We start from the raw sequence: 24,269 nt of genomic DNA on the forward strand, positions 1-24,269 counted from the left end.
GGGCCCAGGTGATTGACAACAGCTGCAGACCAATAGGAGAGTTGGCGTGATCCTCCAGCCAATAGAAGTGAATGAGGGGTGTGGCCAGCAGGCCAGCACGTGACCATGAGCTGTGCAGGCGCAGTGTCACTGTGAGTGGGGACTCAGTGAGTGTGAAGGGAGTGGCATAGACTGGGAGAAAAATGGAGTTTGTGGGTACTGGGGCGGTTTATAAACACACGGTGTAGGCTGCTTGACATGAATTACAAGCTCCCGCTAAATAAAAACCAGAAAAAATTGTGGATGATGGAAATGATAAACAACAACCAGAAAGTGCTGGAAAAGCTCAGCAGGTCTGGCAGCATCTGTGAAGACAAGTCAGAGTTAACATTTCTGAACCTATGAACCTTCCTCAGAACTGATGTGACTGAGGGAAAAATGTTGGTTTATATGCAGAAGGTATAGGTAAAAGAGTAAATGATTGGGAATAGAGTGCAAAGAGAGAGATAGGAGACATTGGACAAAGGAGTGTATATCGATCTGGCTGGGGGAGAGTGAATAGCTGTTCATGGGGACTGTTGGTGGCTAATCACAGATAGTGTGTAATAGCAGGCTATGTAATAACAAGGCCTGGTGTGTGGGGTGTAGGGGGCTAGGATGCTAGGACGTGGGAGAGTTCAGGATCTAAAATTATTGAATTTGATATTGAGGCCAAAGGGCTGAAGGGTCCCCGAGTGAGTGATGAGGTTTTGTTCTTCCAGCTTCGTTAACATGTGGCACTGGAAATGCACAGCAGGTCAGGCAGCATCCAAGTAGCTGGAGAATTGCCGTTTTAGTATATGCCCTTCATCAGGAATGTGCGGTGTGGGAAAGAGTGCTGAGAGATAAATAGGAGGGGGTGTGTAGGGCTGGGGGGGAAAGGATCTAGGAAGGCAATAGGTAGATGCAGGTGGGAGGTAATGGTGAGACGGTGGAGTGGATAATGGGGAAGGAAGATGGACAGGTGGGTCAGTTCAAGAGGCCAGTGCCGAGTTGGAGGGTTGGAGCTAGGATAAGGTGGGGTGAGGGGAGATGAGGAAACATTGATGCTGTGTGGTTGAAGGGTCCCAAGGCGGACGATGAGGTGTTATTCCTCCAAGCTTCGGGTGGCTTGATTTGGCGATGGAGGCAGCCCAGAACCTGCATGTCCTTGGCGGAGTGGGAGGGTCCGTTGAATGTGTCGGCCACAGGGCAGTGGGGTTGGTTGGTACATGTGTTCCAGAAATGTTCCCTGAAATATTCCGCAAGTTGGCATCCTGTCTCCCCACTGTAGAGGAGACCACATCGAGAGCAAAGGACTCAATAGGTGAGGTGTTTGAATGTAAGAACTATCTCTGCTGAATGTGGAAGGATCCTTTGGTGTCTTGGATGGAGGTGAGGGGAAGGTGTGGGCACAGGTTTTCCACCTCTTGCAATGGCGAGCGAAGGTGCCTGGGAGTGGAGGATGGGTTCGTGGGGAGCGTGGATCGAACAAGGAAGTCACAGAGAGAATGGTCTCTGAGGAATGCTGAAAGGACTGGGGAGGGAAATATATCTCTGATGGGGTCTGATTGTAGGTGGTGGAAATGGTGGAGGATGATGTGTTGTACCTGGGTGGAATGTGAGGACGTGGGGGATTCTATCCTTGTTGCAGTTGAAGTAGTTGGGTTCAAGGGTGGAGGTGTGGGAAGTAGAGGAGATATGGTGGAGGGTATTGTTGACCACATGGGAGGGGAAATTGCTGTAATTGAAATACGGAGCCATTTGCTATGTTCTGGAGTGTTCTGCCAATTTGTATCAAGCTTCACTGGAACATTGCAGTAAGTATGAGACAGGGATGTTGCCCAGGGAACAGGCTCGTGTGTTGAAGTGGCAGGCAACTGGAAGCTCAGGGTCTTTTTTGCGGCTAAATGTACATCAGCCACCATTTCCATCCCATCCACTGAGATGCTGCTAGACACCAGTTCCTGTTCCCTCCATTAACAGCTATGCGCACTCCCAGCCAGATCGCTATCCAGTCCTTTTTCTTTCCAAATGTTCCTTTGGGCTCTGTCCCCACCTATTATTCACTCTTTAACCCCTATCTCCTTTGCCATTGCACTGGGAGCTAAATTGCCCAGAGTTTTCAGAGATGTGTAGGTTAGGTGCAAGATAAATATTTGTCTTTACTATTCATCCTGCACTGACTGTGAGTGTTGTTGTGTGAATTCATTTTATGGGATATTAATTGAGACTGGGATCTCAGAAACAGGTTTTTACAGTCAGCAGAGACATCAGGACCTGAATATAATTGGCATTTAACTGTGAAAACAGAAAGGTTTGTCTGTTCTGTCTGTGAGAAAATATCTTCAATACTTTTGTCAAGCAAAAATCAGAGAGATGGACAAATTTGTGGCTGGATCACCCTTTGGGTGTGTGCTCTGTTCTGGGCCCTGCAGCTGAGGAAGGAGATATTGCCCTGAGAGGGAGCACAGATTTATCCAAATTGCACCTCATCTCTTTGCAGCAACTGTCAGATTTAGTCCCCCAATCACCCACTTCGTAATGTTAACCTGTAAACTCCTTATTTTCAGTTCTCTGCAAACTACCCACTAAAATTCCTTATGGACTCAAATTCCTTATGAACTAAAATTCCAGCATCTTTTCAGGTGGAATGTTCCAGATTCTGACAACTGAAAATGACAGGGCTGCACTGAGAGTGCTGCTTGGCTCAGTGAGTGTGTTTTGGAATTGGGTGAAAACAGTGAGGTGAGACAGGGAGAAGGTGATGCTGAAACTCAGGTTTAGTTCAGGCCGTTCAGAAATTCATATGCTCCCAATGGGAATAGCCAATTTTTATGAGATACCTGCTGAATATTTTGTAACAGGTTTTAAAGTATAACATGTCAGCTTAAGTAAAGGTCGGGGATTTAGATTATAATGGACATGCTTGAAGTGAAGAAAGGTTGCTAGCTCATTAATGTTCTCGCGATGGGAGAACTAACTGTATCTAGAGAGACATTGTTACAGGAGACCTCAGATCCGCGGTGTTCTCCTCTTGCACAATGTGGGAAATAAGGGATGCTTCCAGTGTCCCTGGCGACAATATGTGCAGGAAGTGTGCCCATCTGCAGTTACTGGGAAACTGCTTTTCAGATCTGAAGCTGTGAGTGGACTCACTGTGGAGCATCTGCAATACTGAGGATGTTATGGACAGCACGTTCAGTGAGTTAGGAAAGGGAATGGATGACTATCAGATCAAGTAAAAGGCTCAGGAAGGAAATGCAGGAGTTCCCAGTGATCATCCCATTATCAAACAGATACTGTATCCCGCTTCGGATTCTGCACCGAACGGAGGAAAGAGAGTAACGGGGATTCAATAGTCAGAGGTACAGATAGGCACTTCTGTGGCCACAGACATGAATCCAGGATAGTATGTTACCTCCCTGGTGCCAGGATCCGCGATAGCATGGATAGGTTATTGGACATTGTGGAGCTGGAGGGTAAACAGCCAGTGGTGGTGGAATCCTCTCACTATGCAGACCATGTATCATTTACATTCTCCACTGCTTCTCACTCATGTCTGCTTCAAAAAGAGGGAATCACTGAGAAACACGGAATAAAATGGGGTCAGAGTCTCTGGTATAAAACTGTTGAACACAATGCCCCCATCTTCTCCATATTGGTCATCAAGCACACAGACCCACTGCGATCATCACATACCTTTTTGATATTAGAATAGATGATAGATGATTGGTTAATGTTTTGGGGAGGCAAATGAGCAGAGAGGTTTAGTAGGAAATTCTGGAGCTCAGGGTGCAGGAATCTGAGTTAAAAATGGGCTATCCTCAAGGCTGGAATTACAGAAAGGCACTTAGCAGAGAGATTTGTGGGGATCGAGATTACAGAGATAGGGAGGATTGTGTGATTGGAGGATGTTACAGAGATGCTTATGATAGCAGAGATAAGGAAGAGTTGTGAAGCTTCATGAGGTGACAGTGATAGGGAGAGTTGTGAACACGAAGACACCGAGAGTTAGAGTTTCAAAGTTATATATCATGGAAATGGACCCTGTGGTCTAACCAATCCATGTCGACTATAATTCCACCTAAACTAATCACACCTGCCTCTGCTTGGCCTATATCCCTCCAAATATTTCCTATTTATGTACTTATCCAAATATCGTTTAAGTATTGTAATTGTGTTCACAGCTACCACTTCCTCTGGGAGTTCAACCCATAAGTGCAAAAATAGAAAAACTCATGTCTTTTTAAAATCTTTGTCATCTCTTCTCAAACTGTATGCACCGGTGTCTTGAATCCCCCTCCCATGCAGCCATTCATCTTGTCTACACACTCCATGATTTTATAAACCTCTAATAAGGTCACCCCTCAACCTCCTGCTCTCCGGTGACAGACATCCCAGCCTATCCATCCTCTCCTTCTAAAACAATCCCTCCGTTCATGGCAACATCCTGGGAAACATCTTCTGAACCTTTTTCAATTTAATGACATCCTTCCTCTAACAGGGGGACCAGAACTGAACACAGTGAAGAGGCCTCACCAACATCATGTATAACCTCATGATAGTGTCCCAACTCCTATACCTAAAGGTCTGAGCAATGAAGGTAAGCGTGCTAAACACCCACTTAACCACCCTGTCTACATGTGACACAAACTGCAAAGACCTGAACCCCTCGGTTTCTTTGTTCCACATCACTACTCAAGGCCTTACTTTTAATTAGTGTAATTAATTAATGAGGCTAAAGGAGATTTTGTTTTATAAAATATAATATCTTACATTTATTCAAATTAAATTCCATCTGCCACATTTCAGCCCATTCACCCAATTGATCAGGATCCCTCTGTATTCGTGGATAACCTTTTGTTACTGTCTACCTTAACAGTTTTTGATGTCACCCACAAACAAACCATGCTTTGTGTATTCTAATTCAAACCATCTACACACATGACAAACAAAAATGGACCCAGCACCGATTCCTGGAGAACACTGCTGGTCACGGGCCTCCAGTGTGAAAAACAACCCTCTACTATTACTGTCTCCTATTGTTAAGCTAATTTTGTATCCAGTTGGCAAGCTCTTGCTGAATCCCATGGGATCGAACTTTACAACTTCGTCTCCCCTGCACAACCTTTTTAAAGGCTTTACTAAAGTCCAAATAAACAATGTCTGCCAATCTGCCCTCATCGATCTTCTTGGTGACTACCTTAAAAATCTCAATCAAGTCTGTGAGACACCCTGTTAAGTAACCATGTTGAGTGTCCCTAATCATTCCTTAACTCTCCAAATACATGCAAATCCTATCCTTCTGAATCGCCTCCAGCGGCTTACCCACCACTGAGGTCTACAGTTCCTAGGCTGCTCCTTATATCCCTTCTTTAACAAAGGTACAACATTAGCCACTCTCCAGTCATCAGGCAGCTCACCTGTAGTTATCGATTACACAACTATTTCTCCATGGTGCCCACAATTACCTCTCACCCAAACTGTTCCTGTCCTATCACTTCCGTCACTTGCCCTGTCTGATCAGACAAGAAAAGGTCAGGTGTTGCTTGCTTCCTGATAGGAACATTTAAATATTGATAAAGAACATTTCTTGAACTCATTTAACACATTCTTTACCAACCAAACCTTTCACACTATCGTAATCACCTACTACTATAACCTTATTGTTGTGACTGTATATCGGAGATCTCTCTGTATATTTGTTCCTTATGTTCTCCCTGATTATTGCAGCGTCTATAGTGCCATCCGACCAAGGTGATTTTTTTTTAAAGTTTGAAAACACAATTTTGTTTTTAAAAAAGCTTTCCTCTGTGATTTAAATATAAATCTCTTTTTGTTTATTCACTCAGATGTGGATGTTTACCCTGAGGGCAGTTGGTCGTTAACCACATTGCTGTGGGTCTGGAGTCACATGTTGGCCAGACCGGGTGAGGATGACAGTTTCCTTCCCTAAAGGGCATTAGTGAACCAGATGGGTTTTTTCCTAACAGTCGACAATAGTTTCATGGTCATCATTAGCCTTTTCATTCGAGATTTTATTGATATCAGATGCCACCATCAGCCATGATGCTACCATCTAACCGTAATCCTCGGAAGATTGCTCATTTTACTCGTCTAGCAAGAAGTATCATCTGGCCATTGCCTCCCTTTTTAGCAATATATTATTTTTTAAAAAAGCTCCATCATTCTCCGTGTACAATTTGAGGTAAAATTACACACATGCAATTTCTGAAGCCGGAGGGGGATTACAGAGACAGAGAGGGATGTGGGTCTAGTGGGGGATTGTTGTCCAAACATCACTGTGGTGTACATGGACTGCAGCATTTCAGGGAGGCCGTTCACCACCATTTCTCCAAGACACATAAAGGTGGCCAATAAATACTGGTCTGGGCAGCAAAGGCAACCTCCAGTGAATAAAACCGAGCAGTGACCTCTCCCAGCTGACTACTTGTGAAGGTATAAACCTCTCTGGAAATGCAGCTTGGAGAAAAGAGAAACAAACAGTGACATTTCACAGCTGCCCTCAGAGAGACCTTGCTCTCTGAGCTGCTCACAGCCGGGATCAGCTCAGTGGGTTTCAGTCTCTTGAAACATCAATTTTAGACGGTTTTATTATATTAATAGTGAGAAAGGTGAGGGTTTCTTTTTCATGTCTTTCGGTCTGTTGTTTAAATGTTTAAAATATAAAGCGTAAGCATTAAGTTATTCTCGGGCAGTATTTTTCGAGCAGTAAGACTGTGCCTTTGTCTTGGTCTGTAGATTGTTAAGGCGGAGAGATGGCCTGTTGTAGAGTGGTGTGCTGTTTCTGTCGGATGTGGGAGATTAGAGAGAGTTTCAATGATCCTGATGATTGTGTCAGCAGGAAGTGTTTTTGCAAATCCTATCAGATCACATGGATTGGTGGAGGAGTGATTAAAGGCAGTGAGGAATTGACAGGGGTCAGGGGTGTGATAGGTGGCAGTCTCAGGATTGCAGGATACTGCAGATACAGTCAGGTACATGGGTTACCTCCAGGAAAGCTAGGAGGGGTAGGCAAGTACTGCAGGAATATCCAGTGGTTATCCCCAGCTCAAACAAGTGTACTGTTTTGGAAAATGTAGGGGGTAATAGACTTTCAGGGGAATATAGCACTGACTGCCAAGTTACTGCAACTGAGACTGGCTCTAACATAAGGTATATCCAGTTCCACGCAAACGATGGTGATAGGGGACACTCTAGTCAGGGGCACAGTCTGCCATTTCTGCAGCTGACAGTGAGACATCAGAATGGGGTGGTGCCTCCATGATGCTAGGGTCAAGGATGCCTCGGAGAGGGTGCAGAATATTCTCAAAGGGGAGAATAGCCAGTGGGAGGACATTGTACATTGGTACCAATGGCATAGGAAGGGGAAAGCATGGGGTCCTGATGAGCAGGGAGATTTGCTAGTTCCACTCGGGAGGCATTAAACCAGTGAGGGAGTTGGGGCAAACCTAAAGAGATAGTGAGAAAAGAGGGATGTCCGAGGCTGGTACTGTTCAGATTAGACTGTCAAGGCAGGCAAGAGCAAGCCACAGAATAAAGTGGGACGGACTAGTTACACTGAATTTATTTCAGTGCAAGAGGCCTGACAGGTCAGGCAGATGTGCTCAGGGTATGGTTTTGAACATGGCACTGGGATATTATAGCAATTACAGAGGCATCACTCAGGGATGGATAGGACTAGCAGCTTAATATTCCAGGGTGTAGATGCGATAGAAAGGGGGCAACAGTACAGGGGGACTGGCGTCTTTGATTAGGGATAACATTACAGCTGGGCTTCGGGAGGATATTCCTGGGAGTACATCCAGGCAAGTTACTTGGGTGGTACTGAGAAATAAGAAAGGGATGACCATCTTATTGGGATTGTATTATAGACTCTGTCCCAATAGTCAGCGGGGAATTGAGACACAATTTTACCAGGAGACCTCAGTTATCTGTAAGAATAATATGGATACAATGATAAGGGTTTTAACTTTACCAACATGGCCTCGGAGTGCTGTAGTGTGAAGGGCTTGGATGGAAAGGTATTTGTTCAGTGTGTACGAGAACATTTCAGATTCAGTTTGTAGGATGTACCTACTAGAGAAGGAACAAAACTTGACCTGTTTTCTTTATTCATTCACAGGATGAGGCTGTCACTGGCTCGGCCAGCATTTATTGCTTCGTTTAACCAGAGGGCAGTTAAGAATCAACCACGTTGCTATAGGTCTGGAGTCACATGCAGACCAGACCAGGTAAGGATGGCATTTTCCTTCCCTAAAGCTCATGAGTGAACCAGATGGGATTTCCCAACAATTGACAATGGATTCATTGTTGTCACAAAATTAATTTTTCCAGATATTTATTGAATTCACGTTCCAAAATCTGCTGTGATGGGATTCAAACCCAGGTCTCCAGAACGTTATCTGGTTCTCAGGATTAACTGTCTAGCGATAATTTCACTCCGTCATCGCTGCCTCTTAGGAAATGAGGCAGGGTGAGTGACTGAGTTATCAGTGGGGTAGCACATCAGCACCAAAGATATTGTGGCTTAGTGGTTAGCGCTGCTTCCTCAGCACCAGGGACCTGGGTTTGATTCCAGCCTCGGGCGACTCTGTGTTGGAGTTGGCACGTTCTCCCCAGTGTCTGTGAGGGTTTCCTTCGGGTGTTCCAGCTTGTTCCCAGAGTCCAAAGATGTGTAGGTTAGTTGGATGAACCATGTTAAATTTCCCATAGTGTCCAGATGGAGTAGATGAGGTTTTGGGATGTGCGGAGAAATCTCTGCCTAATGTGAAAAGATCCTTTTCGGGTCTTGGACAGAGGTCAGAAGGAGGTGTGGCCGCATGTTGTACATCTCCCGTGGCGGCAAGGGAGGGTCAAGGGTGTGGAGCATGGGTTGGTTGGAGGGGGTGGGCCTAACAAGGATGTTGCTGAGGGAATGGTCTCTGTGGAACGCAGATAGGGGTGGAGAGGGAAATATATTTGTGGTGGTGGGATCAGACTTTAGGTAGCAGAAATAACAGAGGTTAATGCACTGTATCTGGAGATTAGTGAGGTGGAAGGTGAAGATTGCAGGGTTATAATCTTATTGTGGTTGAAGTGGTGGGATAAAGGTGGAGGTGCAGGAAGTGGAGGGTACGCATTGGAGGGCATTGTTGATCAAGTGAGAGGGAAATTGTGGTCCTTGAAGTAGGAGGCCTTTCTGGGATGTCCTGGGGTGGAATTGCTCCTCCTGGGAGCAGATATGGCAGAGGCAGAGGAATTGGGAGTACAGGATCACGCTTTTATACTTGAGGGAAATCAGGAGAGCAAAAAGAAGACATGAAATACCTTCAGGCACTGGTTTAAGTAGAATCCAAAGAGATTAAACAAATATATCACAGACAAAAGATTAACTGGACCAGAGAATAGGACCCCTTAAAGATCAACAAGGCTGTCTATGGAACCACAGGGAGTGGGAAAGATATGTGAATATTTCATGTCATTTTTTACTGGAGAAGGATATGGAAACTCGAGAGTTTGGAGAAATAAACAGAGAGAACTTGAAAAGTGTCCATGTTACAGAGGAGGTAGTACTGGATGTCTTAAATGGCATCAAGGTTGATAAAGTCCTGGGATCTGATCAGGTGTATCCCAGAACCTTTTGGAAATCTAGGGAAGTGATTGTTGGGCCTCTCCTGAGATATTTGTATCGTTGATAGCGACAGGTGAGGTGCCATTATTTTAAAAAGGTGGTAAGGAGAGGCCATGGAACAAGAGAACAGTGAGCCTGAAGTCAGTGGCAGGCAAGTTGTTGGAAGGGATTCTGAGGGACAGGATATCCATCTATTAGGAAAAGTAAGGAATGATTAGGGAGAGTCAATGTGGCTTTGTACATGCACAATCATGTCTCACTAACTTAACTGAATGTTTTGAAGTGACAAAGAAAATTGATTAATCCAGGCGGTGAATGTTGTTTATGTGGACATTCAACAAGGTTCCACAAAGCAGACTGGTTAGCAGGGTTAGATAACATGGAATACAGGGAGAGCAAGCCATTTGGATACAAAACTGGCTTGAAGGTAGGATACAGAGGGTGGTAATGGACGGTTGCTTTGCGGACTAGAGGCCTGTGGGCAGCAGTGTGTTACAAGGATCGATATTGGGTCCTTAAATAATTGACTTGGATGTGAATGTGTAAGGTATGGTCAGTAGGTTTACAGAAGGCACCAAAATTGGAGATGTAGTGGACAGTGAAGAAGGTTAGTTCAGAATTCAACAGGATCTTGATCAGATGGGCCAATGGAGCAAGGAATGGCAGATGGAGTTCAATTTAGATAAATGTGAGCTGTTGGATTTTGGAAAGGCAAGTCAGGGCAGGACTTGTGCACTTAATGGTAAGGTCTGGGGAGCATTGCTGAACAAAGAGACCTTGGAGTCCAGGTTCATAGTTCCTTGAAAGTCGAGTCACAGGTAGGCGGGTAGTGAATGCAGTGTTTGGTACATTCCCCGTTATTGGTCAATGCATTGAATGCAGGTGTTGTGACGCCATATTGTGGTTGTACAGGACATTGATTAATGCTCTTCTGGGATTCTGTTTTCAGTTCCAATCTCCCTGTTCTAGGAATGATGTTGTGAAACTTCAAAGGTTTCAGAAAAGGTTTGCAAGGACTTTGCCAGGGTTGGACGCGTTGAGCTATTGGGAAATGCTGAATAGGTTGGGACTATTTTCCTGGAGAGTTAGAGACTGAGAGGTGACCTTAAATGTTTATAAAATCATGATGGATCTGGATAAGGTGAGCAGTCAGGGACTTTTTCCCAGGTTCTGTGGGTTCAGAACTAGAGGGCACAGGCTTAAGATGAGAGGGAAAAGATTTAAAAGGGATCTTAGGGCATCTTTTTCTCAATGAACAGAGTTATCAGAATTTGGAACATTCCACCTGTAAAGGTGCTAGGATTTGAGTCCATAAGGAGTTTACAGGTTAACATTATGAATTGGGTGATTGGGACTAAATCTGACAGTTCCTACAAAGAAATGAAGTGCAATTTGGATCATTCTGTGCTCTCTCTCAGGCCAAAAAAGACCCTGAGCTCCCGGTTGCCTGCCACTTTAACACATGAGTGTGTTCCCTGGCCAACATCTGTCTCATGCTTAGGTGCAGTGTTCCAGTGAAGCTTGATGCAAGCTGGCAGAACACTCCAGAACATACCAAATGGACCATATTTCAAGGACTGCAATTTCCCCTCTCATGTGGTCAACAATGCCCTCCAGTGTATCTCCTCTACTTCCGACACCACTGCCCTTGAACCCCACCCCTCCAACCTTAACTCACACACATTGTTATCACATTGCCTGCCATTACACACTACCCACGATTAACCACTAATTGTCTCCGTTGACAGCTATTCCCCACCTACATCACTCCACGATTGGAGCTGCCAAGGACACAAACCTCTAGAATATCCTCCCTAACCCCCTCTGTCCTCCATTAAGATTGTTGGGCCTCTCCTGAGACATTTGTATCATTGATAGCGACAGGTGAGGTGCCATTATTTTTAAAAAGGTGGTAAGGAGAGCCCATGGAACAAGAGAACAGTGAGCCTGAAGTCAGTGGCAGGCAGGTTGTTGGAAGGGATTCTAAAGGGCAGGATATACGTGTATTTGGAAATGATTAGGGAGAGTTAAAGTGGCTTTGTTTGTGCAAAATCGGGTCTCACTAACTTGAGTGTGTTTTGTTTCTTGAAGAAGTGACAAAGACAATTGATGATGGCAGCCTGTGAACGTTGTCTCCATGGGAATTGAACAAGGTTCCACAAAGCAGACTGGTTAGCAAGGTTAGATAACATGGAATGCTGGGAGAACGAGCCATTTAGATACAAAACTGGCTTGAAGGTAGGAGACAGAGTGGTGATGTAGGGTTGCTTTGTGGACTGGAGGCCTGTGAGCAGCAGTGTGCTGCAGCAATGGATATTGGGGCCTTCAATAAATGACTTGGATGTGCATATATGAGATATGGTCAGAAGGCACTAAAATTGGAGGTGTAGTGGGCAGTGTAGAAAGTTAGTTCAGAATACAACAGGATCTTGTTCAGATGGGCCATTGGAACGAAAAATGGCAGACTGAGTTCAATTTAGATAAATGTGAGCTATTGTATTTTGGAAAGGCAAATCAGGACAGGACTTATGCACTTAATGGTAAAGTCCTGGGGAGTGTTGCTGAACAAAGAGACATTGGAGTTCAGGTTCATTGTTCCTTGAAAGTAGAGTCGCAGGTCGGCAGACTAGTGAAGGTGGTGTATGGTATGCTTATATTTATTGGTCAATGCATTGAATACGGAAGCTGGGACGTCATATTGTGGCTTGACAGGACATTGATTAAGCCATTTCAGGAATTCTGCTTTCAGTTCGAATATCCCTGTTCTGGGAAGGATGTTATGAAATTTGAAAGGAGTCAGACAAGATTTGCAAAAACATTGCCAGGGTTGAAGGATTTGGGCAACAGGGAGAGACTGGGGCTATTTTCCCTGAAGAGTCAAAGACAGAGGGGACTTTATGGAGATTTATAAATCATGAGGGGCATGGATACGGTGAACAGCCAGGGTCTTTCCCCCCCCAGGTGAGGTGGGTCCAAAACAAGAGCACATGGGCTTAAGTTGCTAGGGCAAAGATTTAAAAGGGATCTAAGGGGCAACGTTTTCAAGCTGAGTGTGGTGTGTGTGTGTGGAATGAGCTGCCAGATGAAGTAGTGGAGACTGATACAATTACAACATTTGAAAGGCATCCATGAATGGGATGGGTTTTGAGGGATAGGGCCCAATAGCTGGCTAATGGGACTCCAGTAGTTTAGGATTCCGAGTCGGCATGAACGAATTGGACCGAAGGTCTGTTTCTGTGCTGTCCATCTCTATGACACTAATAAATTAAGATGCGTTCCTCTTTTGTGGAGACCTAGCAGAAGCACAGATAATTGTCCTTGGAGCTGAGACGGTTAAGCAGTGATTTGGACCAGGTGCAGATTTGTTTCCAAACAATTAATTTGCAGAGAGAGAGGAATTGTTAGCATGATCACAATTTTTCGTAACTACTTTCAGGTAACTGGCAAATAATGCAGAGTGAAAATGGGAACATTATTTCATTCAGTAAGTTCTGCGCACCTGGAATAGGCTGAACGGCAGCTGGACACAGATTCAGCAGGTGTTCTCAAACAGATTTATAATTTTACTTTTTAAGGAAGGACTTAGTGGGCTTTGGGCAAGTGAGAGGGGAGTTGGGACAGATTTGCAGCATCTCCAGAGGGAGAGAGTACAGTCCCAATGGGCTGAATAGCCCCAGCCCCTGTGCTCTGTGATACTGCCCCATTCACTGTGAATGATGAAGCTCATCCCAGGGCAGAGAGAGAGAGGATCCCACCACTTACCTCACAATGGGGCCCGGCTGATTGATCTCAAACAAGTACACTGTTTCGGAAAGCGTCGGAGGTCACCCTCTCGGGGCATATCGCACTGACAAGCAAGGTACTGGTACAGAGACTGGCTCCAATGTAATGTGAGGTATATGAGGTTCCTGGTGATCGATGGTGATAGGGGATTCTCTGGTATAGGGCACAGACTGCCGTTTCTGCAGCTGACAGTGAGACATCAGAATGGGTGGTATCTCCCTGGTGCCAGGGACAAGGATGTCTCGGAGAGGGAGCAGAGTATTCTCAAAAGGGAGTATGATCAGTGGGAGCTCATTATACATTAGTACCAATGACATCGGAAGAGGAAAGGATGAGGTTCTGACGAGAGAATATAGCAAATTATCCTGGAGGATAAAAAGTAGGTCTTCGTGGGTAGTAATATCTGGATTACTCTTAATACCGCATGCTAGTGAGAGTAGGAACAGCAGGATAGAGCAGATGAATGTGTGGCTAAGGATCTGGTGCAGGGGAGAAGGATTGCCATGTTTGGATCATTGGAATCTCTGCTGGGGTAGAATTGACGTGCATAAGAAGGATGGATTGTACCTGAATTGGAAGGTGTCTAATATCCAGGCAGGGAGATTTGCTAGTGCTACTCAGGAGGCATTAAACCAGTGAGGGAGTGGGGGGTAAACCTAAAGAGATAGTGAGAGAAGAGGTATGTCTGAGGCTGGTACAGTTGAGAAGTTAGACAGTCAAGGCAGGCAAGGGCAAGGCACAGAACGAGGTGGGACAGAGCAGTTTCACTGCATTTATTTCAGTGCAAGAGGCCCGTCAGGGAAGGCAGATGAGCTGAGGATATGGTTTTGAACATGGGACTGGGATATCATGGATATTACAGAAACGTGGCTCTGTGATGGATAGGACTGGCAGCTTAATGTTCTAGGGTGCAATGGGAAGGATAGAAAGGGGGACGAGAGGAGGCAGAATGGCGTTTTGGATTAGGGATACCTTTATGGTTGTGCTCAGGGAGGATATTGGGAGTATTTCCAGTGAAGTTACTTGGATAGAATTGGGAAATAAGAAAGGGATGATCACCTTGTTGTGGTTGTCTGCTTGGGTTTCGTCTGGTTGCTCTGGTTTCCTCCCACAGTCCAAAGATGTGTAGGATGGTTGGGTTATCCAGGCTGAATTGTCCATAGTGTTCAGGGATGTGCTGGCCAGGTGGATTGCTCATTGGAATTGCAACGTTATAGGGGTAGGGTAGAACGCTCTGATGTTCAGTGTGGATGTGATGGGCTGAATGGCCCGCTTCCACGCTGTCTGGATTCTCTGATAGTTCTACTAGCTTTAAAATAGTTACAGAAAATAATAGACCAGATCTAATAGGTAGCCTTCTAAATTGGACAATTTCGATGGCACAAGGTAAGAACTTGCAAAATTTGTTTGCGGGAGGTTATTTCCAGGGAAAGGGATGGCTGGACAAAAGAGTAACCAGGCAGAGAATAGCAACCCTCAAAAATCAGTAAGGCTGTCTATGGAACCGCAGGCGGTGGGAGAGATTCTGTAAGTATTTCACATCAGTTTTTACTGAAAAATGATATGGAAGCTAGAGAGTTTGGAGAAATAAATAGTGATAATTTGGCAATTGTTCATATTACAGTGGAGGAGGTCTTAAAAAACAGAAAGGTGGATAAATCCCAGGAATTGAGCAGGTGTATCCCAGAACTTTGTGGGAAGCCAGGGAAGTGATTGCTGGGCCCCTCGCTGAGATATTTGTATCATCAATTGCCACAGACAAGGTGCTGGAAGATGGGTGCCATTATTTGAGAAAGTTAAAAATCACACACCAGGTTATAGTCAAACAGGTTTATTTGGAAGTGTGCTTCCAATTAAACCGTTTGGACTATAACCTGGTGTTGTGTGATTTCTAACTTTGTACACCCCAGTCCAACACTGGCATCTCCAAATCATTATTTGAGAAAGGTAGTAAGGAAAAGCCAGGGAACTATAGACCGGTGAGCCTGAAGTCAGTGGCAGGCAAGTTGTTGGAAGGGATTCTCAGGGACAGAATTTACATGTCATTGGAAAGGCAAGAAAAGATTAGGGAGAGTCAGCATGGCTTTGTGCATGGAAGTCATTAACTTGGACTTGAGAAAGACACAAGGTTCCACATAACAGGCTGGTTAGCAAGTTCAACACCATAGAATACAGGCGGAACTAGCTATTTGGATACAAAATTGTTTGGAAGATCAAAGAGTCATAGATGTACAACACAGAAGCAGAGACCCTTCGGTCCAACCAGTTGACCATGCTGACCAGATACCCCAACGCAATGTAGTCCCACCTGCCTGCACCCGGCTCATATCCTTCCTATTCATATACCCATCAAGATGCCTTATAAATGTTGCATTCGTCCAACCTCCACCACTTCCTCTGGCAACTCATTCCATACACGTACCACCCTCTGTGAAAACGTTGCCCCACAAGTCTCTTTAAAGTCTTTCCCCTCTCACCCTAAACCTATGCCCTCTAGTGCTGGGATCCACCACCCCAGGGAAGAGACTTTGTCTATTTATCCTATCCATGCCCCTCATGATTTTATATACCTCTATAAGCTTACCTCTCAGCTTCCGACGCTCCAGGGAAAATAGCCCCAGTCTATTCAAAATCTATTCAACCCCCAGCTGAGCTCAAATCCTCCAATCCTGGTAACTTTCTTGTAAATCTTTTCTGAACCCTTTCAAGTTTCACAACATCCTTCCGATAGGAAGGAGACCAGATTTGTACGCAATATTCCATTAGTGGCCTCACCAATGCCCTGTACAGCCACAACATGACCTCCCAACTCCTGTACTTAATGTTCTAACCATATGCCGCCTTCACTATCCTATCTACCTGTGGCTACACTTTCAAGGAGCTATGAACCCGCACTCCAAGGTCTCTTTGTTCAGTAACACTCCTCAGGACCTTACCATTAAGTGTATAAGTCCTGCTAAGATTTGATTTCCCCAAATGCCACTCCTCAGCCCATTCACTCATTTGATCAAGATCCCATTGTACTCTGAGGTAATTGTTTTCACTGTCCACTACACCTCCAACTTTGGTGTCATCTCACTAACTATGGCTGCTATGTTCACATCCAAGTCATTCATATAAATGACGAAAAGTAGTGGATCCAGCACTGACCCTTGTGGCACTCCACTGGTCACAGGCCTCCAGTCTGAAAAACAACCCTCCACCACCACCCTCTGTCTTCTGCCTTTGAGCCAGTTCTGGATCCCAATTGGCTAGTTCTCCCTGTATTCCATGAGCTCTAACCTTGCTGAGCAGTCAGTGTCTTGGTGGGGGGTGCTTTTAGGACTGGAAGCCTGTGGTGAGCAAAATGCTGTCAGGCTGGGTGCTGGGTCCATTGCTTTTTGTCATTTATATCAATGATTTCCATGTGAATATAGGAGCTATGGTTAGTAGGTTTACAGTAGACACCAAAATTTGAGGTGCAGTGGACATTAAAGTTACCTCAGAGTACAATGAGACTCCGATCAAATGGGCTGAGGAGTGGCAGATGAAGTTTAATTTTGATAAATGTGAGGTTCTGCATTTTGGAAAAGCAAATCAGGGCCGGACTTCTACACTTAATGGGAAGGTCCTGGGCAGTGTTGCTGAACTAAGAGACCTTGGAGTGCAGGTTCATAGTTCCTTGAAAGTGGAATCATAGATAGGCAGGGTAGTGAAGAAAGTGTTTAGTATTCTTGCCTTTATCGGTCAGTACATTGAGTACAGGAGTTGTGACGTCATTTTGCGGCTGTACAGGACATTGATTCAGTCACTTCTGGAATTCTGCTTTCAGTCCTGGTCTCCCCACTATCGGAATGATATTGTGAAACTTGAAAGGATTCAGAAAAGATGTGCAAAGATGTTTCCAGGGTTGAGGGATTGAGCTATAGGGAGAGGCTGAATAGGCTGAAGCTGTTTTCACTGGAGAATCGGATGCTGAGGGGTGACCATAGAGGTTGATAAAATCGTGAGCGGCATGGATAAGGTAAACAGCTAGGGTCTTATTCCTGTTTAGGTGAGTCCAAAACTAGAAAGCACAGGCGTGAGGGAAAAGATTGAAAAGGGATATTAGGGGCAAAGTTTCAAGCTGAACATGATACGTGTATGGAATAAGCTGCCAGAGAAAGTGTGGACGCTGGTATAGTTACAACATTTAAAACGCATCTCATTGGATATGTGATTGGGAAAGGTTTAGAAGGCTATGGGCCAAGTGCTGGCATATGGGACGAGATTAATTTAGGACATCTTGTCGGCATGGACAATTTGGACAAAAGGGTTTGTTTCTGTGTTGTACATCTCTACGACACTAATAAATTAAAATTAAGATAGGTTTCTCTTTTATGGAGAGTTAGCAGAAGGTCAGACAATTCTCCTTGGAGCTGAGAAGGATAAGCAGTGATTTCAACCAGTAGTTGATTTGTTTCCAGGATATTTCATTTATAGAGAGACAGAGTGAGAAATTTTTAAAGTCACAATTTTTAGTAACTACTTTCAGGTAACTGGCAAATTATGCAGGTTAAAAATGTGAAGATTATTTTACTCACTAAGTTCTGAGCATCTGGAACAGTTTGAAAGACAGCTGAATGCAGATTCAGTAGCTATTGTCAAAACAAATTTGAAATTTAACTTTTTAAGGAAGGATTTGGAAGGCTATGTCCAAATGGGAGTTGAGTTGGAACTGACTGGTACCATTTCCAGAGGGAGAGAGTACAGCCCCAATGGGCTGAATAGCTCCCAGCCCCTGTGCTCTGTGATACTGCCTCATCCACTGTGAATGATGAAGCTCATCACAGGACAGAGCTGTAGAGATGTACAGCATGAAAATACACCCTTTGGTTAAACTGGTCCATGCTGACCAGATATCCCAACCTAATCTAAGTCCCATTTGCCAACACTTGGCTCATATCACTCTGCACCCTTCCTATTCATATACCCATCCAGATGCCAAATGGTATAATTGTACCAACATCCTCCACTTCCCGACAGAAGATTCCATACACGCACCAACCTCGGTGGGAAAAGAAATTGCCCCTCTGATCCATTTTAAATTCTTCCCCTCTCATGTTAAACCTATGCTCTCTCATTCTGGACTCACCCACCCCAAGGAAACGACCTTGTCTATTTTTCCTATCCATGCCCCTCATGATTTTATAAACCTCTATGAGGTCACCCCTCAGCCTCTGATGCACCTGGGAGGATCCCACCACTCAGGTCACAATGGGGCCTGGCTGATTGACACAGCTTCAGACCAATAGGAGAGTTGGCATGATCCTCCAGCCAATGGGAGTGAATGAGGGGTGGGTCCAGCAGGCCAACACATGACCATCAGCTTTGCAGGCGCAGTGTCACTGTGAGGGGAGACTCGGTGAGTGGGAGAGACAGCAGAGACTGGGAGAGAGATGGAGTTAGTGTGGACTGGGAGGGTTGATAAACACTGTTTCAGTCTGCTAGAGCCGAATTAGATACTCCGGGTAAATTGAAAGAACTGTGGATGCTGTAAATCACACAGAACAACTGAAAGTACTGGAAAAGCTCAGCAGATCTGGCAGCATCTGTGAAGTGAAATCGGTTCGCATTTTGGATTCGGTGACATCCTCAGGAACTGATGCTACTGAGAAAAAAATGTTGGTTTTTATGCAGAAGGTAGGGGTTAAGGAGTAAATGATAGGGGGGGATAGAGTCCAAAGAGAGAGATAGGAGCAGTTGGACAAAGGAGTGGATAACGATCTGAGGGGGAGGGTGAATAGCTGTTTATGGGGACTGTTAGTGGCTAACCATAGGTAGTGTGTAATGCCAGGCTATGTAATAAAAAGACCTGGTGTGTGGGGTAAGGGGCAAAGACACTAGGACGTGGGAGAGTTCAGGACCTAAAATTATTGAATTTGATGTTGAAGCCAGAGGATTGTAGGGTCCCTGACTGGGAAATGAGGTGTTGTTCTTCCAGCTTGTGTTAAAGTGTGGCGCTGGAAAAGCACAGCAGGTCAGGCAGCATCCAAGGAGCAGGAGAATTGACATATTGGGCATGTAAGCACTTCATCAGAAATGTGGGAGTTGGGGGAAGAGGGCTGTGTGATAAATAGGGAGGGATGTTTGGGGTTGGGGGGTAAGGGAGCTACGAAGAGACTAGGTAGAGGTCGATGGGGTAGTGGTGAGAGGGTGGAATGGATAATTGGGAAGGAAGATGGACAGGTGGGACAGTTCAGGAGGCCAGTGCCGAGTTGGAGGGTTGAATCTGTGATGAGGTGGGGGAGAGGAGATGAGGAAACCTTGATGCCGTGGGGGTGAAAGGTTCCAAGGTGGAAGATGAGGTGTTCTTCCTCCAGGCGTCGGGTGGCTTTGATTTGGGGGTGGAGGACACCCAAGACATGCATGTCCTTGGCAGCGTGGCGGCGGAGGGGATGTAGCTGAAGTGGTCAGCCACAAGGTGGTGGGGTTGGTTGGTGCATGTGCCCCAGAAATATTCCCTGAAATATTCCACAAGTTGGCGTCCTGACTCCCCAGTGTAGAGGAGACCACATTGAGAGCAAAGGACACAATAGTTGAGGTGTTTGGGTGGGCAGGGAAATTTCTGCTGGATGTGGGAGGATCCTTTGGTGCCTTGGATGGAGGTGTGGGCACGGGTTTTACACTACTTGCAGTGGCAAGCAAAGGTGCTGGGTGTGGAGGATGGGTTGGTGGGGAGCGTGAACCTAACGAGGAAGTCACAGAGGGAATGGTCTCTGTGGAATGCTGAAAGGGGAGGGAAGGGAAACATATCTCTGGTGGGGTCTGATTGTAGGTGGTGGAAATGGTAGAGGATGATGTGTTTTATCTGGGTGGAAGGTGAGGAGTGGGGGGATCCCATCCTTGTTGGGGTTGGAAGGGTGGGGTTCAAGGGCAGTGGTGTGGGAAGGGGAGGAGATACACGAGAGGGGAAATTGCAGTCCTTGAAATAGGAGACCATTTGGTATGTTCTGGAGTGTTCTGCCAGCTTGTATCAAGCTTCACTGGAACACCGCAGTAAGCATGAGACAGAGATGTTGGACAGGGAACAGTCTTGTGTGTTAAAGTGACAGGCAACTGGAAGCTCCGGGACCTTTTTGCAGCCACAATGTAACTCATCAGTCACCATTTCCACCACCGCCACTCAGATGCTACCAGGTTCCTGTCTCCTCCACTAACAGCTTTCCACCCTCCCACCAGATCGTTATTCACTCCTTTGTCTTTCCAAATGTTCCTGTCTCTCTTTGCGCTCTGTCCCCACCTATTATTTACTCTTTAACCCCTATCTCCTGTAGTCCAAAGATGTGCAGGTTCAGTGAATTGGCCCAGCTAAATTTCCCGTAGTGTTCAGCGATGTGCATTAGTCCGGGGAAATGGTGAGTAATAGGGAGGGGAATGGGTCTGGGTGAAATGAACTTCAGAGGGTGGGTGTGGAATTGTTGGCCCGAAGAGCCCGTTTCCACGCTATAGGGATTCTACGTTTCCCAGCTGTTTTCGGTTCTAATGAAGGGTCACAGAACCCGTGATGACCCTTGGTGTTTGCAGGAGGCGGAAAGGGGAGAGTGGCAGCAGAAACCGGATGAGATGTATCAGTGTAGACTGGGAGGGTTTAGTCATACTCTGTGTAGGTCGTTAATCTGAATTAGAAAATCCTGGTCCCACATTTGCAGCAAAGGGGAAAACAGCTGTGGGCCTCAGGCAGTGAGCGGTCCTGGGTTATGGCCGCCATCTTTATTTGGGGTAAGGTACAGCAAGGCGCATGCACATGTCCTCTTTTGGGGGAGGGGGGCGGGGTGATTTCAAGAGGAGTGTTTACACATCAAACACATACCAAGAGAAGTGTTCGCCTTCACTATTCATCTTGCACTGATTGTGAGCTTTGTTTTGCGAATTCATTTTATCGGATATTAATTGAGAATAATTGAGACTGGGATCTCAAAAACAAGTTTCTACAGTCCACGGAATAATCACGATCTGAATATCATTGGCATTTAACTGTGGAACGAGAAAGGTTTGTTCAGTCTGGGAAAATATCACCAATAGTTTTGTCAAGCAAAAAGCAGAAAGATGTTCAAGTTCATGGTCAGATCACCCTTTGGGTATGTGTTCAATTCTTGGCCCTGCAGCTGTGGAAGGAGGTATTGGCCTGAGAGAGAGCACAGATTTATCCAAATGCCAGATTTAGTCCCAGTCACCCATTTCATGATGTTAACCTGTAAACTCCCTACTTCCAATTTCCTGCAAGCTTCTCATTGGATTTCCTTGTGGACTCAAATTCCAGCACCATTTCAGGTGGAACATTCCAGATCCTGACAACTGTCTGTTCATCCAGAAACTGCTGAAGTCCATGTTGACTCTGGGGTTGCAAAGGGCTGAATTGAAAGATGAGATGCTGTTCCTGAGCTCCCATTGAGATGCATTAGAACAGGACAGGAGGCCGAGGGCAGTGTCGGTGTGAGCAGACATTGAAAATGACAAGGCTGTACTGAGAGTGCTGCTTGGCTCAATGAGAGTGTTTTGGAGTTGGGTGTAAACAGAGTGAGGTGAGACTGGGAGAAGGTGAAGCTGAAACTCAGGTTTAGTTCAGGCCATTCAGTAATTCACGTGGTCCCAATGGGAACAGCCAATTTGTCAGTGATACCTGCGGAGTATTTAAGTTTTTAAAGTATGACATATCTGCTGAAGTAAAGTTTTTTTTTATTATAATGTACATGTTTGAAGTGAAGGAAGGTTGCTCACTCGTTTAAATTTTCTTAATGGGAGTAACGAGATGAATGTAGAGAGATGTTGTGATATGGCACCTCAGACCCGTGGTGTGGTCCTCTTGTACAGTGTGGGAAATAAGGGACGCTTCCAGTGTGCCTGACGGCTATGTGTGCTGCAAGTGTGTTCATCTGCAGTTACTGGGAAACTGCTTTTCAGACCTGGAGCTGTGAGTGGACTCACTGTGGAGAATCTGAGAATGTTATGGACAGCATGTTTAGTGAGTTAGTCACACTGCAGGTGAGGGCTACACAGGCAGAAAGGGAATGGGTGACCATCAGATCAAGGAAAAGGCTCAGTAAGGGGGTGCAGGGGTCCCCAGTGGTCATCCCCTTCTCATACAGATACTGTATCCCGCTTGGGATTCTGTAAGGGCGGGAATGGGTGGGGTGGCCTCTCAGGAAATCAGCACCAGCTAGGGTCATGCCACCACAGAGAGCTCCGCTGCACAGAGCGGGAGGAAAGAGAGGAAACACGGCTATAGTGACAGGGGATTCAATGCTCAGGGTTAGGGCGGACCACAGACATGAATCCAGGATGGTATGTTACCTCCATAAAGCTAGGATCCGCAATATCATGGGGAGGCTGCAGGACTTTCTGGAGCTGGAGTTAAACAGCCCGTGGTGTGGAACACACAGATACCAACGACATCGCTAAACAGGGGGATGAGGGCCTGAAAGCTAGATATAGGGAGAGCAGAGATGCATTAAAATGTAGATCATGAAATGTAATAAGGTCAGACTTACTCCCAGTGCCATGTGCTCGTGAGAGCAGGAATAAGAGGGTAAATCAGCTGGATGTGTGGCTGGGGAAATGGTGTACCAGAGAAAGGTTTAGATTCTTCAGGCACTGGGACTGTTTCTGGGGGGGTGCTATACCAGCCTGACCGGTTACCCCTGGGCAGAGCTGAGACAAATCTGATGGGGGCTTTTGCAGTTCCATTGGTGAGGTTTTAACTAGTCTGGCAGGGGGTTGGGAACTAAAGTGTCGGCTTAGATGGGTACGATTCAGGTCAGGGAATGGGAGGTAGAATATTAGTGATGTAGTCAGCAGCTCAGAAAGCCAAAGAAAAGGAGGATTAAACGAGGATTGAGTCCCTCTTCAGCCATCAGTCCTGCCATCTCAGAAATGTGAGTCAACAAAATATGGAGCTGTATACATGTCTATGACTTTGTGCTTCAACAAAATGGTGGACATCTGCAATAAGAGCATAAATTGCTGGACATCCTCAGCAAGTCTGTCAGCATCTGAAATGGTGACAGATGCAGGAAACATTGCAGCCTTGCAGAAGTGTTTAGATGATCACACCAAGATGTTACATGGAGTGCCAGAACGTGGGACTAGAATAAATAGGCGTTTGATGACCAGCATGGATACGATGGGGCAGGAACATTGATGTTTCGGGTCAGGACTATTCATTCGGACTGACAAACTGTCCTGACCCAAAACATCAACTTTCCTGCCCCTCTGATGCTGCCTGACCTGCTGCACTTCCCCAGATCAACATTGTATAAACTCTGACTTCCAGCATCTGCAGCCCTTAACTATCTACACATCCCAGGACTCAGGCTGGTGACCCTCCTTTACTCTCTCTCAATAACCAGGCTAGCTCCCCTTGGGAAAGGGGAACAAAGGTACACACAGTACCCCAGGTGTGGTCTCACCAAGGCCCTTCCAGAAAGGGATCCCTGCTCCGGTACTCGAATCCTCTCACTAGGAAGGTCACACATCATTTACATTCTCCACTGCTTCCCACTCCTGCCTGCTTCTGAAAAGAGGGAATCTCAGAGAAACACGGAATAAAATGGGGTCAGAGTCTCTGGTATAAAACTGTTGAACACAATGCCCCCATCTTCATATTGGTCATCAAGCGCACATGCCTGGTGTAATCATCTAAACACTTCTTCGAGGCTGCAATGTTTCCTGCATCTGTCACCATTTCAGATGCTGCCAGACCTGCTGAGGATCTCCAGCACTTTTTGTTTTCTCTGTTGTATAGTACTGAAAGGGGGGATTTGTAGTTGAGAAATTCACATTGAATTTCCTGTTCAGTTTTGATAATTACTTGATGCGTGCCGATCTGGATATC

General features: G+C 45.6%; 1 long non-coding RNA gene across 2 annotated transcripts in view; it reads left to right on the forward strand.

The window, feature by feature from the left end:
* The window catches only part of LOC148138578 (uncharacterized), a 43,258-nt gene that overhangs the window by 14,442 nt on the left and 4,547 nt on the right, over window positions 1–24,269 (forward strand). The window contains exons 6-7 of one of the 2 annotated variants that reach the window (XR_015753947.1): window positions 5,853–5,930; window positions 8,147–8,255. This is a non-coding gene — a long non-coding RNA (uncharacterized LOC148138578). The remainder of the gene's footprint in view (window positions 1–5,852; window positions 5,931–8,146; window positions 8,256–24,269) is intronic. The other variant, XR_015753948.1, reaches the window with a different exon arrangement.

The sequence above is a fragment of the Chiloscyllium plagiosum genome, unplaced genomic scaffold, assembly GCF_037043375.1.
Source record: "Chiloscyllium plagiosum isolate Xiang-an unplaced genomic scaffold, Cpla_swu_hap1 HiC_scaffold_40, whole genome shotgun sequence".
Taxonomy (NCBI): Eukaryota; Metazoa; Chordata; class Chondrichthyes; order Orectolobiformes; family Hemiscylliidae; genus Chiloscyllium; species Chiloscyllium plagiosum.